The 7,997-nt window shown below is 30.3% G+C and overlaps 1 non-coding gene across 1 annotated transcript; it reads left to right on the forward strand.

Moving 5' to 3' along the window:
• The first annotated feature begins 7,346 nt into the window (after positions 1-7,346).
• Positions 7,347-7,452, forward strand: LOC120595273 (U6 spliceosomal RNA). Its single transcript, XR_005650776.1, has one exon. It is a non-coding gene; the product is annotated as a U6 spliceosomal RNA (small nuclear RNA).
• Positions 7,453-7,997: the final 545 nt, after the last annotated feature.

A 7,997-nucleotide genomic window follows, 5' to 3' on the forward strand; every position in this document is an offset into this window, starting at 1 on the left:
GTATATTTAGCAGTCATAATTATGATTGTGAATTAAGAATACTAAAGAAGAAGAAAAACTGTAACTTCTGTGTATCTGTTAAAATGTCTAGGGCATAAATATACATCTTAGGGTAACATATTTTCCTGAGAAGAGCTTGTGGGTGTATTATCTCATTTCCTGTGGCAAAGTTTTCTCGTCCTGGCTCTGAGTGCAGACTAGGACACAGAGCCAGTGTGTAACTCCAGATGGAATCCTGGCAGGAGAGTCCTGGCTTTACTACAGCTTGCTGTCACCCAGAAACCTTAAGGGAATATGCAAATGTTCCATGGATTGGCAAAAGTAAATTAAATTAAACTGTGAATAGTGTTATCTTTTTTTGTTAATCACTGCACACTGACTTTCATTCTGCTTGACATCTTACTAACGCACGTAATTTGAGCATAAATTCATGAGAAGAGGAAGCAGATATCAGTAGTCATTATTCCCATATAGCCTAATTCCTGACACCTATGCAATAGGTGCTTCATAAGGGCATGAATTCAGTATAAATGTATATGTAAAATATTATTTGTTATTCTGAAGAAAATATCCCACTTTCCCACCTTTCCCTACTCCTTTCTTTCTCAGGGGATTGTTCGTTGATTAGTGTGGTGGGTATGAGGATGCAAAGACAACAAAGAGAGGCAAATTTATCTGCATAAAAAGCATATAAACATACAGTAATATCAGAAAAGAATTCCAGTAGGTAGAGAAAAATAAAATGAACTGGAGAACCTGCAAGATGAGTTTCAATAAAGAAAGCAGCCAAAGGCAAAAGAAGAACTTGAAGAGGGGTAGAACAAGAACTTCTAATGGCTTTCTTTAAAGGCTTACTTTATGGTCTATCAGCAGTATTCTTTATCTTCCACAAAATTTTTAGTAAAATCTCTATTACTCTCTAACATTATGACATTGAATTTGTTTGAGACACTTCAAAAAAATTCTGTTTACTTCAAGGTAGACTGAGAAATTACTTAAATTTGTTACCATTAGTTTAATGTTTATAGGATCTTTTCATCATATGTGCAATTTGCATAGACTCAGAATAAGCATCCTCAGAAATTATCTAATGCTCTATTTATACAGAGGAAACTGAGACAGAGAAATTAATTGACATTTACCTCATCATATCTAAAAGTTATCGTAAGAGGCATATATATGTATATATATATGAATGCCATTAATTAACTTGTAACAATATATATTAACAATTTTATTTTATAGTTGATGAAAGAGCTGTTTTAGAACATGTTAAATGACACCATGCAGATATAATCAGCTAAATTCAAAATGTGGAAAAATTCTATTACAAAAAATTAACCTGTTTATTTAATCAAAAAAAAATGCTTAAAGAAGGAATAAACTACTATAGAATAAAAAGAACTTGAGACATATTAGCCAAATGCAATGTGTGGATCTTGTTTGAAGTATAAGTACAACAAACCAACTATAAAAATTAATTTTTCAGGTAACCAAAGAAAACTTAATGGACAGAGTATTAGTTTTTATTTAAAAATTATTAATAGTAGTGAGTGAAATAGTATTATGATAGTTATGGGTTTTTTAATTCTTTTTACGTTAGAGATACACAATGAAGAATTTAAGAATAACTCTATATGATATCTGGCATTTGATTTTGAATACTCCACCAGAAAAAAACTTTAGAAGCCAGATAATAAATTCTGTCTACCTAATATGCTCTAAAGTTTCTATTAAAAAGTTTTTAAAGTTTTTTAGATTTTTTTAGACATAAATTTTATTGTTATATGTTAAATATATAATAAATACTTTTAAAATGTGTTAAATTGTTTTTAAAGCATCTTCACATTAAAAGCCAAACATTTCTGAATAATTTTTAAAAATAAGCCATTAGAATAGTTTTAGATTTATAAAAAAATTGTTGAGATGGTACAATTTTAATATACCTCACCCCCAATTTCCCTTATTATTTTATTAACATCTTAAATTAATATGGTATATTTGTCACAATGAATGAACTAATATTGATAATTCATGAACTAAAGTCCACAGTTTACTCAAATTTCCTTAGTTTTTATCTAATTTTTTTGTGTGTGTTCCAGAATATCATCCATATACCACATTACATTTAGTCGTCATTTCTCCTTGGGCTCCTCTCGAGTGAGGTAATTTCTTAAATTTTTCATTTTTGATGACATGGACAATTCAGGGAAGTACTGGACAGTAAGTTTGTAAAATGTCCCTCTGTTACGATTTGTCTTATGTTTCTCTCATAATTATATTGGGTTCTGTAGAATAATACAGAAGATAACATCGTATCAAGGGTATATACTATCAAGATGATTTATCACTGTTGATATTGACCTTGAACACCTAGCTGAAGTCACATTTGTCAGGCTTCTCCACTATAAAATTACTCATTCCATGTTGTACTCTTTGGAAGAAAGTCATTATGTACATCCCTTACTTAAATTATTCTTTAACTCCTTGAGGATGGAGTGCCTACATAAATTATTTGAAATTTATGAAGATTTGTCTCTTTCTTCTCATTTATTTATTTATCCAGTCATTCATTTATATCAGTATGGTCTTATGGATATTCATATTATACATTAGTTTATAATCCAATTCTATTTCTGTTTTGTTGCTCAAATTGATCTAGTTTTTGCCATTGGGAGATCTTCAGTTGGCTCCAGTGTCTCTTTGACATACCCTCATCACTGTTTATTTTTTTAGTACTTCCTTATATGCTGGACTTACAAAATTCTTCAGGCTCATCTTATATTTTTGTGCGCCAACTGATTTTTTTTTTTTTTTTAGCTCAGAGTGATCAATAGCCATGTTTTTCCACAAATTTTTATCCTCTGCATTATCAAGAACATCAGTGAAGAGCATTTCTTATAATAAAAATGTTCCACTGATGTGTCAAGGCTTTGTTCCAAGATGCTGAAACCCATTATGAATAGTGTTTTTAGCAAAATATCAAAACATAAACAGAAGTTTTTTATACAGCTATGAACAAGCTTTCTCATGTTCTCTCTATGACAATATTTTACATCTGTCAAATGGCAGATAAGAATTTTAAGATTCTTTTGTGCAGTTCTGCTGGTAACAAATTCCATTTTTGTGTATACATATAAACTTACTTATTGTAATTTGCTTTTGAAGACATTTTTTCTGGATATAGAATTCCAGGTTGAAATTTATTTTTTTTCCTATGGGGTTTGGGTCCTCAATCCAAATATCAATGGATATCTTGGTCCCATAACTGAACTAGAATTATTGGTAAGGGTAATTCTCTCCCTCTCTCCCATATAGCTCCAGTCATTCAGCATTTTAAAGATTTTCTAGAAATCTAGTGTCTTCTTGCTTTCATCATTTCAATTAAGAAGTCAGCCATCCATCTTAAAGGCACTGCTTTTAAGATAATGCGTCTTCCCTGTCTGCTTTAAAATTTTTCTCTTTGAGTTTCAATTGTTTTGCTACAATATATCTAGTTGAAATCATGTGTCAAATTTGGAAAATTCTCAATTACTTTGTCATTAAATAATGATTTTACTCCAGTCTCTCCATTTTTTCTGTTTCTCAAATTATAGTTACGTTAGATATTTAAACCATATCTGACACTTTTATTTTTATTTTCCTTTTTTTTTTTCTTAGTCTTTCTAACCTTGAATCTGGCTATTTCCTTCTTACTTATAACCCAGGTCATATATTCCTTTTTCAATATATCTAATTTGCAGGTAATTTATCCATTGAGTTATTTTTTCTTGTTATTTTGTTTTTCAGTTCTAGAATTTTCATTTGGTATTTTTTAATTCATTCCACTTCTCTGTCAAATTTTAATCATGTTTTGAATCCCTGGAACATATTAATCATAGCTATTTTTAAGTCTGTCTGATAACAGAATTATTTGAATTCCCTATGAGTCACTTTTAATTTTTATTGTTTTTTCCTTGGTTTGAATTATTTCTTGTTTTTTTTTTTAATCTTTTCAGTTATTTTTATATTATGTGTCAAACATTGTATTTGAAAATTTATATCGATAATTTTAGGCTCTCAATTATGTTTTTCTGTCTGAGAAGATTTACTTTTATTTTTGGCAAGAAGCTAGACTTAGAAAAAAAGGAATTTTAGATCATCTTACTCAAATTACCTATTGAGATTATTTGAAATTGAATTTAACTCCCTTGCAAGGTGGCATTGTGATGGCTTACTGATAGAGGGAAGCTATTTGAAAACCCAGCCAAAAGTTTGTCTGTTTCATGTTTTTTTTTTTCTTTCCAATGCCTTTCTCCATCAAGCACCGACTCCCATTTTTGCCCTTTCGGCCTAAGAAATCTGTTGAAAGACATGCCCAGCTTCTTATTTGTTGTGCCACCACTTTCAGAATAAGCAGTTTTGGGTTTTTTTTTTTGATAAAAGCAGCTCCAATTTCTGAGTTCACATTTCTACAGTTCTCTCCTCTCCTAGATATTGGCCCCACAACTCTTTACTGCTTTGTTAGCTTTCTAATTTCTCAAATTTTTTGTCCACCTTATCTAGATGTTCTAAATGGGAAAATTGATCTAAGCTATATATTCTACAATAGCCAAGGGCAGAATTTTTTACATTTACTTTTCTAAGGTCAAGTTATACTACTGTACCCTCACTGCATAATATTATAAATAAATGATATTATCGAAATATTATATTATTAAAGTCACTTATTACTGATTATTGATTACTGATTATCAATTATAGGCTCAGTCTAGACAAAACATAGTGATTGAGTATGACAAGGAAAGTATAAATATTGTGAATTTTAATCATAGAAAGTGACAGCAGAAGTTAAGGCGGGGTAGAGAGTAAAAGGTAATTATAGCACTGAAAAACCTCATCTTATTATACAGTTTGGAATCAAAAAATACAGGTCAAGAAGTTCAGTTTTATGTATATTATTTAACATTTAAAAGTAATATAAGATTGAAATAATTAAATAATTGAAAATAATTACAAATAAAACAATGATAAAATGAAATCTACAATTATTGATTAAAATATAGAAATATAGAAATAGATGCATAAATGTTTTATTTGAAGTTATGAATATAAGCACCATAAAGCTAAATATAGTAACAATTGAAAGAATTTATTTTTCAATAGTGGGACTTGGTGGTTGGGTAGAGAGTATTTTTCATTTGATACAACTGTTTGATTTTGTTTATAGTTTTACAATAAAATTTTACATAAAGGGATTATTAATTGATTATACAGAGAGCAGCAAATAAAATCCATCATAAAATGAGAAAAAAGGTTTAAATATAAATGTATATTTTAATATAAATTCTTTTGACAAAAAAATATTTTCTATAATAGAGTTAATTCATTCACCTTGTAAAAGTATCTCTTATTACTAGGCCAAGAAAATAAATTATATATTACTAAACTAAAAAGTCTAACTGTAATGGAATTGACCTCTATAGGGAGTAGACTAACTCTCTAAAGGAAATTAAATAGGAGATAAATCATATTTTTCAAGTCATAAGGAAGCATATTAGTAGCTGAAATCACTCCATAGCTTCTGAGTAAAATTAACACAAATGACAAAAGTGAAAGTTTTCTTTCTAAACATGATCCCTTGGGCAATTGTGTTTCAAGTTTATTATTCATACACTCAGGGGAAAATATAAACAGTGGATATTTACTGAAACCACTTAGATATTTTTTCAACCCTCTTAGAAGTTGCCCCAGTCAAGAAAATTAATAAATATGTTTTGAACACAAGAATATTTTTTCAATGACACCAAACTTTTGATTTAGTTGGCCGACCTCCCTGAGAATATATACAATCTTCTAGGAGATTTAACTATGTTAACAGAGCAAGTAGAAAACTTCTTACATGTCAAGAAATCACAGTACATAAAACACCAATAGTTGAAGAGAAGTGCATTTTATAAAACCTCCATGTAACAGAAGCTAATCTGTGAGTAGCAGGTTTATATGTTAGGACCACGAGTTCATTTTTTAATTTATTTTCTTTATAACTTAGTGTTTATTTTCAATAAATATCCTATCTAAATACTATCTGAAATAGTTTCCAAAATTTGCATTTTTTTATTTGTTTTACACATTGACTAACAATGGTTAATAAAATCAATTACTGAGAAGTAGTTCTGGCATAGAGTTGTGGAAAGTTAAATAATTTCCATACCTAGCTGTTATTTTCAGCTGAATATTTAGCACATGCATACATCATTTACATGTGTGCTCATATATGTATATTCTATACGTATTTTCTTATCAATTTTCCTCAGATGCCTTTCTCTTAAGAATCGTTTTTTCAAATGATGTCATACTCTTCCAAAAGCATTAATGTTATTGATAGGCTGACAGGCATTATTAATGCCCAGAATAGCTCCAGAGATTTGAAAATATTTTAGCACTGAGATCTCCTATGCTGTATCTTTCTACTCTCAGAAGTTATGCCAGACGGACTATGCCAGGAGCAGGCATGGTATACCTGCATGGCCATAGCCAAAGATTTTCTCCATAGACTCTACTGTTCAGAATGAATTCTATATTTATAAAGATTCTGATTGGTTATAATTGTGGGCTGGGGGAAAATGTTCAAACCCAAGTAAGGTAGTTATTTTTTCTGTGACCTGTGTCTGTAGCCAGCAAGCCCCCAACTCTGGCCAACTAGTTGGTCATAAGTGGGGTCTTGGCAAAAGATGTGGCTGAACCATTATAAATTCATTCTCACTGTCAGCAAAATCTGGGAACACATGTCCCACAGATGGTAGGCCAGAGCCACTTTGAATATAAAATAGAATACACTTAAAGTCATCTCTTTATTACAAATAGATGGGCCTATTGAGCCCAGAATTCAGTTTTCTACCACATCATCAACTAGTGCCAGCCACCATTCAAGCACAGTTGCTATCTAGGATTACAAAGTCTGTGGACTTTTATAATGTCACTAAAAGAAATGACTTGCAGAACTAATCAGTGAAAACTTTTAGTCTTAATTCTCTCCATATCGGCTGGCTTCCTCATATTTCCATTCTCAAAGTTTAATGATAATCACAGGCAGTTTGATTATTCTAAAAGTACTTCATTTTTAAAGTATCTAAATACTGAAATTTGGGAGCTGAATTAAATAAATCGATGAACTGTTATTATTAGCTTCTCTGAAATTTCCTCCTCCCAAAAAATAATTTTCTTACTTAAATGATTTGGCCTATACTTCATTTATATTTTTCTAATGTTAAACTTATCTGTTACAGTACCCTTTAAAATTGTCTTGAATTAAAATAAAATGTTTTAACACTTTAGTTAAAATCAAATTAATAAAAATGATTGTTGTGCTTGCTTTGGCAGCACATATACCAAAATTGGAACGATACAGAGAAGATTAGCATGGCTCCTGCACAAAAATGACACACAAATTCATAAGCATTCCATATTTTTAATAAAGGCCATATAGGACAAAACCTCAGCCAACATTATACTTAGCAGTGAAAAACTAAAAACCTTTCCTCTAAGATCAGGAACAAGACAAGCCTGTCCACTATTATCACTGTTATTCAATATAATGTTGGAGGTCCTAGCAAGTGCAATCAGGTAAGAGAAAAGAATTAAAGGCATCCAAATAGGAAATGAAGAAGTCGAACTATCGCTATTTGCAGATGACATTATTCTCTATATAGAAAACCCTAAAGACTCCACAAGAACACAGCTAGAAATAATGAGTAAATACAGTAAAGTTCCTGGACACAAAATCAATGTTCAAAAATCCATAGTGTTTCTATACTCTAATAACGAATTTTTAAAAAAGGAAGTGGGAAAAATAATTCCTTTTGCAAATGCAACAAAAAGAATAAAATACCTAGGAATATACCTAACGAAACATGTGAAGGACCTATATGATGAAAACTATAAGACCCTATTAAAAAAAATTGAAGAAAATACAAAGAAATGGAAAGATATTCTGTATTCTAGGATTGGAAAAATAA

Source organism: Pteropus medius, unplaced genomic scaffold, assembly GCF_902729225.1.
Source record: "Pteropus medius unplaced genomic scaffold, Ma_sr-lr_union100, whole genome shotgun sequence".
NCBI classification, from domain to species: Eukaryota; Metazoa; Chordata; class Mammalia; order Chiroptera; family Pteropodidae; genus Pteropus; species Pteropus medius.